Genomic DNA, 10,837 nt, shown 5'->3' with positions numbered 1-10,837 from the left:
GATTATTTCTTCCAGCGATGCCTTCTACCCATAAGGTTGACTATACCGAAAAGGGTGTACGGGAATCATTACAGTATATACTTAGTTACACGATTTTTGATGTGTTTCTGAGATGCATTCCACACATTACTCGTATATAGTTAAGATTATGATTTTATCTCTGGGTTCCAGTAAGAACATTCTCTCGAAACCTCGAGTTTTCATGGCCGAAATGAATCCAAAAAGTTCACCATTTGAACCTAAGGTAAATATTTTGAATTCCACACATCTAAACACTGAGAGTCTGTACAAACCGGTAACCTTCACGCTATTTTTAATGGAGTTGTCTTGCGGTGACATGATTAGTATATTCATATCTGAACGTGGTCAATCAATCAAAGACTGTTATTAACGAGGTCATTATCGGAAAAATGTCATTGTCCACGTGATTCTGGTTCCCTCAAGTTAGCAATGCTATTTACGCTCATATTGATATCGCCAGTCATTGCATGATCAATTTTAGCATCGCATTTACTGATATCAGTTCTGATCGTGGTGTTGCTTTTGTCCATGTATTTAGCTTTGCCACGGATGTTCGGTTCTTTCACATTGATAATTGTATTTCTGTTCATGTTGAAACCGCCTTACATTATATCTGCAATTCTTCTAATACGTACAGTGATCTATTCCGTGATTGTTAGAATTAATTCCTACGAGATTTTAATTTTAGCGGTATTAGTAAGCACCACTATATTTTTTCGATTGCCCCCGGAACTAGCAGAATAGTATTTGTCAACGGGATATTGTTCGTCTCTAATAATTCTTGCTAATCCTGAAAAACTACAACCTCATATATGTATACATCGGTGAGACGAAAAATCAGCAGGTTCATCTCGTGTGCCATATTCGGATAAATCAATGTCAGCCTGAGGCTTGCCTTTAGTAGATATTCCGATAATAACTACCATTATAAACTACTAACCCCTTTAAAACGATTCCGTCTGGTGGTATACTCATGCACGACTTTATGCGGCGGCTCTGATGACCTTGACACACCATGACGCACAGTAAGTAAGCCACTTTACAGTAAAAATATTTTGGTGGCGCCAATTAATACGAATCAAAATAAATAACTCCACGTGGATCAAACGCATATGCAACCCAAATACCTGGCCTAAAACGTCTTCGAGATTAATAATACGGGTTTCAACATGATTTTGTTTTCCCGGCAATTGATCATGCATGAAAATGCCTCTAAAGTTTGTTTTCCTTTTAATCGCCGAGCAGCATCAAGTAAATAAAAACTGGTAATTTTGTAATGGTGAGTTTAGCGAATTGTCCATACCACGTTCCTGCTAATCTTAGTCTTCGTCCTTTTTTTTGAGGTGTTCATGCAGTGTCCTGTTGCTGTTTTCAGTTCAATGTTGGCAGCTCTTCCAGCAGCCCAAAGTGCAGCTGCTTTTGCAACAGGTAGAGCCGCTGTGCAATTAATGCTGGTAATGTTGTGTCGCTATTCTCATTCGCAGAAAGATGAAGTTGAACTCTTGTTCTTGATTTCATGGAGTCATTGTAGTGTTTGAGTTGAAGTTCAGTCAACGTTAATTGATTTGGGCCCTGCAACGCAGCAGACTTCGAATGACTTTTGCCCAATATTTCTTCTTTGATGCGGGTTGCAGTTTTTGAACCTGACCAGGTGTCAGTTTAACATTAGCGAGATGATATGACGTTATAACAAAATGGATGATCTAATTACATGAAGTTGCTCTGCTTGTAAATTTGACTGTGGTCATTGTCAGCCAAGACAACGTTGACTTGCTGCCGTTATCCATTAATTACAAACATCGAGCTCCAGTGAGCGATGAAGTCTTTGCTTTGACATACAACGTATGTTTTTTTAATATTACTTTACCTGCAGCTGCAGCATTAACTTGCTCAAATGCACAATTGTATCATTTTCAGTGGACTTTCGGACTAACTCAACTGTATGTTTTGCTCCGAAGATAACATTCCTAACATGACTGCACGTTCCAAATATATGTAACAACGGTATCACAGATCTAAATTTACCATAAGCATCAATTTGAGATTGTCGTGCTGTAAATTCCAAATTAAATTCTTCATTCTGGTCTACGTCACCGTTGTTGGCATGGTTTCTTGGTCGTCTTTTGTCATACTGTGTATGGTTAGGATGGTCAGTAATAGCCTTTGAGAACATCATTTATGGAACAGTAGACATTGAATAATCATGGGAATATCTAGCAACACCAACTATCATCGTAGCAAACATCGACGCTATTGTGACACGCTTCGATTTGTCTAATATCAGTCATATACAGACCACTTTTAAATGAAGCCATACCATCATTATTAACCAATTAACATTGGTCTTTTTGATCATTGTTATCTATCAAAAATCTTCCCCGAACTTCAATAAATGCCTCGGCAAGCAGGAAATACTTGGATGTACTTTGGACTTGTATAATTCGATTCTTCAACTTTGGTTTGGTTATCGTGACTCATAATAATACTACTGATGTATTATCACGCACATACTCGCCCTTCAGTACTGGTGCGTCTATGCCAAAAGATGTATCTAGGACGCGTTGAAATATTTTATTATAATTAGATCTTGTCTAAAACGATGTTCTAACACCGATGAATAAGTGCTTGATCAGCAACAACGACGGGCCAGTCCACTACCCGCTATTAGGTTTGATCTCATGCTATTTTTTATATCTCATCTGCGGCTTGTTTTGTCGGTGATGGCATTGCAGGTAATTATTTAAACCGCAAATTTGCAGCTTGATTTATTATTTTGCTGACACATGCTGGCATCAATTTGGTTCTGGGCAATTTTGCTGGAATGTTTACGCTGGAATACTATGTTTTTCGTCGTACTAATCGAGCGAGTCTGTCTTGCATCGCCCATAATGCTTTACATAGCAAGTTTACCAACAGTGCTAATAGCCTTATCACAAAATACTGCGGTAAATTTTATCACGGCATTGTTCTATTCACTTTATTGCCTGCTGTAATACTTGCCGTAATTGTGGTTGAATAGAAGCTATCCCAGCTGAAGGATGCTTGAGAATCTTTTTGGTTCCTTTAGTTCTTTTTGCTATATGTTTAGTTCCTTCTGCTATTGTTTAGTGTGATTTGGCGGTTAGTTCCACCGACGGAAGAAGATCTCTAGTGTCTTTTGTGACTGGTTTAAATAACTGTTCTGTATCCTCTGTAAATTCCACATGAGCACCCTGGCGTTGCTAAATAAGTTGCCTGACGGAATCTCATACTGGAAGATACATCTTAATTTCATCTAGTCTTTTTCGAGCTAATTATGTCGTAGAATATTCGATAGTAAACACATAATCACTCATTATTATTATTATTACAACAACGATTTAAGTACAGACTACTAAGTCAGCAGATACAGTTTTACTGTATTACAGTAAAGTGACGTATTTTTCTGAATTACCCGATCGCAATTATACACATATTTTAGACATGATCACATGTTTGTCATAAAAATGTATATGCGCTATTAATAACTCGGAGGGTTTCCGACATGTAGTCACGAGGTTGTCTCACTTGTCTGAGTGCCGTAAACCCCTATGATCTAATAATAATTCGCTGCGATTTTCACAGTCAAAAATCGATTCTTGTACACTCAGTAAATACATGTATACCTATTGCAATCAGCATAACTTTTAAAATACTAGAATACTCAATAAATAAATTATACGATCTAAACACCGGTAGATGTTTAATTTTATTATATTTATTTATTTGTCTGTTCACTGATATAATATACTGATGTATTATCTGTGTAATCCACCTTTTTTGCCCCCGGCTATTTAGGAACATTCTCTAGGATGGTTATATCATAACTGTTTTGCTGGACTAGCTGCACATGTGGACTATAAATATGAGTACGAATTTAGATATATTGTTCCTTTCATTGTAAATAACACTATTATAAATTTTATTTTGGCTGAATATTCTAGAGCATTTGATAATTATAAATTATCTGAAATGATTATGATTTATTGTCAGCAGCAGGTATTTATATTAGGTGTTAATAAATATCTCTCGAAGCTGTGACTGTCTCGTTGTAATGTCGTTGGATTTCCAAACCATTACTGTATATTTCGTAGGTTTGAAGCACGGAATAAGAATATTGCTGGCGGGTTTAACTTGAGATTATTTAAATGGGGACTCCAGCCGAGCTCAAAAGGTAACCTGACATTCACTGATAATTGATAGTCCTCCGCAACCCATCAAAGATGGGTTGAAGTTTTGTTCCTTGGGAATTTCGTTAGGGAGAGGGTGTAGGGCAATCATTACCTAGACTTCCGCTGTTAAATGTTGCTCATCTAATATCCCTTGGCGTGAATCTACTAACCTGAAAATCGGAACACTCCAACATCTTCTAGCCAAACTACCACCTATTTCGCATTGGATTTGCATAATCGGAATTCTCTTGAAAACATAACATTTGATGAATGTACAAAGAAAGCAAAGTGATCGTTTTACACCTGTGTTGATTTTATCCTTTTCGTCCAGTTTTCAGAGCTTTACAGAATTTCGATATATTGTTCTTGAATCTAAATTTCTTTAAAAGAGCATCTTCATTCAGCTGACTCTTATACATACCTGAAAGCACATTCAAAATATAGTCCCCATTTGAAACCCCCTTAGCTAAATAGGGAAGGAACTCTTGACATGGAAAACAAGCACAAATACCAACATTAATTATCAGGATTACACAACAAATTAGAACGACAGATGACGCTGATGCTGCTTTTGGTCCTGGAGGTTATGGAACGAATAAAAGAATAAAGATTATCAACGACGACGTATATAACAAAACATAAATAACACGAATAAAGATGATCAAAGATATCGTATATAGCAGAAAATACGTAAAACACTGCTATGGAATATAAAAAGCAAATATTGAGGTATATTGTATTACTGTTAGTATCTATTTAAGACGCATACTTCTGTATAGTGTGTTACAAATACATTAACAGTGAATTTATTTGTATAATTTATTTATTTATTTACTTATATATATATATATATATATATATATATATATATATATATATATATATATATATATATATATATATATATATATATATATGTTTATGGGGTAAAGACATTTATTTTAAAGTACAAATTGCTTTAGGTTTAGTACTGATAAGCTAATGTACTATTTCTAAAAAAGCAGACTTTGTATGAAAATGTGTCATGGAATGTCTAAAGAGGATCTGCATACGATTTGTAATGTGCTTGACTAATTCCATCCAGAGGTATCTTATTCAGATCACTTTAGACCACCGCACCAGTCTGTCTGCAGTTATAAAAAATCTCGCATACATACCCCTTTGTTTCATATTTATGATGAGCCCAATATCTAAGTGATGTTATTCAAATATTACATCAGTTATTTAGTTTAAACAACGTAAACTGTGGTGCACGACAAGTTGTAGTTATATACGTGCTCTCCATATCGTTTTTCATCCAAGTAGTATTTATGCCAGGCAGTATCAGTGCTGTAAATTTATTGTTTTCCAACACATAATCACTTGAATTTGCACCCGCTTGCAACTGATTTATTGTGTAGTTACAAGTATCCTTGAAATAACAATCATCGCTTCATTATATGTAACTAACGTCAAGGTCAATATTCACTAGAGTGATGTGTGATATTATATGAGGTGATATCGTCCTTTTATCTTGATTTTCTGGGTGAAATTCACAAAGTCTGTTTTCTTTCTCTCTCTTTCTCTCTCTCTCTCTGTCTCTCTCTCTCTCTCTCTCTCTCTCTCTCTCTCTCTCTCTCTCTCTCTCTATATATATATATATATATATATATATATATATATATATGTGTGTGTGTGTGTGTGTGTATGTATGTATACATGTGTTTGTGATCTCTGAGGAGGCAATGTCCCCTTATGTCTGAAATAAATTAGGTTCTCAATTATGAATTGTAAATGGATATTTATCTCGTATGACTTCTTGGTTTTGGAAGCTATGATGTACTAAAATTCATCTTCACTAGCTATCGACAAACGAGAAACATTTATTTATATTTAATTTATTTTCCAAATCTTTGATATATGTGATGATGAAGCAAATTCTTTCAGACTGAAATTCTTTCAGACTGTTATTCATGTTCTTATATATTACATCGGGTCAAATTAACAAATGTTTGACGTTTTTTTTATACTAATAATTGAAAGGTTTATAAATGACAATATTGTCATTTGTATTTGACAATTTTATGAAGGTTTCATGGTATGACGAGAGAGCATCTTCATGCAAATGACTCTTGTACATACCTAAAGCACATTCAAGTTATATTTTCCATTTAAAACACCCTTATCTGAATAGGAAAGGAACTCTTGACATGGAAAACAGGCACAAATACCAACGCGAAGACGACCACGATATCACTAACTAGGTTTGTTTATGTGATTTGAACTGTTCGTGCCACGCTGAACCTGAAATGGTGATTGCTGCAATTTAAATATTTATTCATATGGCGCTTCTGTACAGCCTCTGGAAATTTCCTCAACTCTGTGATTGAGCTCCATTATAGATGATACTGTGCAAGGTTTGAACAATCCAGTGGAAGTTCTTCCGAAGATTCAGGCTTCCATGTTGAAGGTAGTTTATGAAGCTTTGCTTCTGATGTTAACTAGATCGCTTCCCTTCTTCCAGTTTGCCGCATTATGTTTTCTTCGGTAATTGTTTGACTGAGATCCTGGCGAAGGGACCTGTCAATCTCATATGTCTTTTCATCAGCAGAGCGTTACGCTCGGAATGCCTACCCATGTGAAAACGTCAATATTTAGCACTTTGCTGTGTCAGCTTATATCATCAGTTTCCTCAAGCGGGCCGTGTGGAAATTGTGATCTTCTTGTTATGCGACTATACGCCGTGCAGGATTCGCATGCATACATTAGGGTTGACAACATAATTGCTTTGCAGTCTTTCAGTTTTGTTTACATATTAATGACTCCGGGCTCCAACACATATTTGACTTGTAAATTCTGTCGTTGGTTTCATCATCGATGTGGACGGAACGCTACAGTGTACTGCAGAGGTATTGTGGTTGTAGAGTCCGTGTAAACCTTTTCAAGGTTCAGGTTGGTGAATCGCCTCTGTCCTTTTTATGCTGATCATCAGACCATAATTATAATAAACAGAAGAGAAACAAACATACTCTATTGTATGGCAGACTAGCTTATAGAATAAAGGGAACATGTGACATCATCTATGAAATCATGAACAGTAACTTACTTTAAACATCATTTATACCAGACGTTTCTTGAGTTTTAAAGGCTTGCCAAGTGGCCTTTTTTATGTTGATCCCAGTGACATTGTCTCGGAGGTGATTTCTTAGCCACTAGTATTAGTCAGTTGCTGGTACCTTTTGCCACGCCATTTTTTCCGATTGCGAATTGTCATATATGGGGTGATATGCGCCAACTCGAAGACTAAATTCTTCAGCGATGGTTCGATTACCTGCCTTAGGAAATTCTACAAAAAGATAATTCATGAAATAATAACAATATCCTCAGTATTATCTCGGTTGGTGGTGTTGGGTGCATATGATCTTATGATCTTTGTATATCGTTTTCCAGACAATAAAAGTTTCATTTGCATGAATCTGTGATTCACTCTCTTTGGTAAATTTATGATCGTGCTGAATACCTGTGATGTGATTGCAAACCAGCAAAACTCACTCTTCGTTTTCTTCGGAAAAGGTGGAGGATTGTTTGTCGGCTCATACTTCACTGAGCTCACTATCTTCAGCCAGGAAAGTTTAAATCTGGGACGCCATCTGACTGTTGAATTTGGAAAATTTTGTACCAACTTACTGCTGGTATGTCTACTGATTTACTGTCCATAGGTATGCAAAAACGCCTGATACCAGTGGTGTGATATTTCCCTTTTGTCCAATTGTTTGATTTTCGACCGTTCACGTGGGATTGCCCAGAACCGCGGTGTGCTGAGGAAGATTATGGTGAAGAAAGCAATGTTCAATGCACCTTTTCTATCCTCAGACTTATGTTACAGAGGTGGGCAATGTGATTCCAAAAGAGGATACTCGGTCGCCTGTATGCTTGCCAAATTGCACTGTTGCTTCCGTCCAATGAATAGCAACTGTATGCCCTAAGCCGACATTGTGCAGATCTGCAACTACAGCTAACAGTGCATTCATAAAAGGTATTTGACTCTCGCCTATGGGCACCGGACTTGTAGGTATATTGTGTGGGAGGGTGTTGATGTCATGATTTGAGTGTGAATTTGATTTAGGTGAGACGACATTGTTCAGAATCACTCTCACGCTCTCGTTCATGCGTGCCTTTAGTCTAGTTTAAATGGAGTTCATGACCATACCGCACCTGAGTAGTTGCCCTGCGTTGTCCATACAAAACGTGCGCGTTCGACAGCCAAAGTACCGCCGAGTATTACTTAAAGTGACAAGCATTTCCCTACTAGATAACTGTACTATTTTCTTCAGATTTATAAATAACACATAGCTTACATACTTTTAATTACAATGTTTTGCTACAGATGATGGTGTAGTTTTTACACGTGGATAAGGTGGTGTTATTCCTTTAACATCAGACGGGTGTATTAGTCCCTGCAATCTGTCATGCAATTAACACATTATTCTACAATATTGGTTAAGATGCCAAACAGATGTAATATTACATTTGAAAACTTGCATAAAATGTACATTTAATCATTCACGAGAAGTATAAGCTACTTTCTGAAACAATAAAATGTCTTTTGTTTAGTACGTCATATATTACAAATGTTCATCAATAATTACATCATGTTTGAATTACAAAGAGAATTAAAGCTGACTGTTATGCTGAATTCAAATAGTCATGAGAATCAAAATATACGCAAACACCATCTTTCTTCGTTTTGTTAAATCATCTGCACTCACTGAGCTTGTGGAAAACATGATACATGTATATTATGATTATAACAAACATCACATGGTCATATGCAATATATTTAGGTCATCTAACACACACTAAAAATGCTTAAAAAAGGAACAAAGTAAACTAAAGCCAGGAAAGTACACCACAAAAGTCTGTAAAGTGTGCCGGTTTAAGTGATCGCTATCTTGTTTCCATTTTAACGATATCGATTTTGTATTCAAGTACTAGGTTGACCTGATGAGTCTAAGACGATAAAGTGATCATTTCAGTATACATCAATGTCGTCTTGATATGTATACATGTACGAAGCTTAATAACATGAAACACGAAGCTTGAGTGCATCCCCCTTGTAAATAGGTAATATTGATTTGTTCCATTACTATCTAATACATAATCCCTGTCGACTATGAAGTAAGTAATTTTCTAACTCAACTAATACTAAAATAATCAAAGTATAAACATGATCATATACCGTGATAATTTTCAGGATATTAGCGACGGTCAAATGAGATAATATGATGTAACACAGCTAGTTTGTCATTTTATTGAATTTTAAAGAATGAATGGATGTAAACGGAATAAAGAACACAAAAGGTTTGCATATCTAAACGATAATATCGAAATATGAATGTGAATATTACAGACGTGAAAAGTATTTAAGTGCGATGGAATTGTGCAAAGACACGTTTTAGTACTAATATGGAAAGTGAGATCTGTTTTGTTCCTTAGCTTTTCGTTCTAACGTAGGATAGACCAAACTATGCCAAATAGGTTAAACAAGCAGCTAGTAATGATATCTATATTGTATTATAACTTCTTCCTGACTCAGACAGTGTGGATATATCTCAATCCAGCAGCATACTTTCCACTGAATTTTATACGCGTGAAGGTAAGGTCCGCTTAGAAGATATAGAGCAGGCTGCGGGTATAATTTTAAATTACAATACCTTATCGTTTAAGGGTGCTGTTTGTCATAAATGTCTGTCCCTGCTATTTGATAAGTATTGGTAGGAAATATATATTATGCACATTTATCCATATACAAATTAAGGCTTCCATTTCACGAACATTTCTGCCAAAACTCATGGACACTATAAAAAGTAACATTCCACTTAAACAATACATTGTAAGCAAGCAAACAAGTCACGAATGCCCCAACAACCCCAAACAAAAGAAAATAAATAAATCGTCAATAACACTGGATTTCGATTGGAATCGAATAGTGTTTGTTACAATCTTAATTGTAAGCGGTTAAATGAACAAAAATCTTAAGATGAACTTCTACATACTGTTTCATCTTCATGAACATATACATGAGCTGACATGCCAGCCACATTTTAATATTGATTCCCAACTCTCTCAATTGATACTGAACGTATGTCAAGGAATTGGAACTGGATTTACAGCAAGAGTTATATTATTCTCAGGGAGCAATTGTTTTGATGTCATTATAGAACTCGACTTTTGTGCTTTAAACCAATGGTGGCTTTAATTGATTTCAGCGGGAACACTTCATGAAAAGTTACAGTACCAGTTTGACGTTTTCTTGAGGTCAAGATTGAAAGACGTAATTAAAATCTTATGGAAACTGTTCTAGTCTGTAACGTTGTGTTTCGTGTTTAAAATCCGTTAACTTATACACAGTGAAAAGTTCCAATACGCATTTAGTCCAGAAGTCGGATATGCCATCTACCCACATCAGATAAACGAACATCAAATTACTAGTCTTCAGTGGAAGGATCTTATCTAGAACGTAACTAAATGAGAAAAGCCGCTGTTTAGCAATAGCGTAACTCAAACTATACAGTGAAACATTACATGTTGCCTGAACTTTCCATCCAATTATCATTTGTTTCACCTGTCGTAGCTAATGTACTTGT

Source organism: Sinohyriopsis cumingii, chromosome 9 (genome assembly GCF_028554795.1).
Source record: "Sinohyriopsis cumingii isolate HCF-2022 chromosome 9, ASM2855479v2, whole genome shotgun sequence".
Classification (NCBI taxonomy): domain Eukaryota; kingdom Metazoa; phylum Mollusca; class Bivalvia; order Unionida; family Unionidae; genus Sinohyriopsis; species Sinohyriopsis cumingii.
This window is presented reverse-complemented; position numbering follows the sequence as displayed.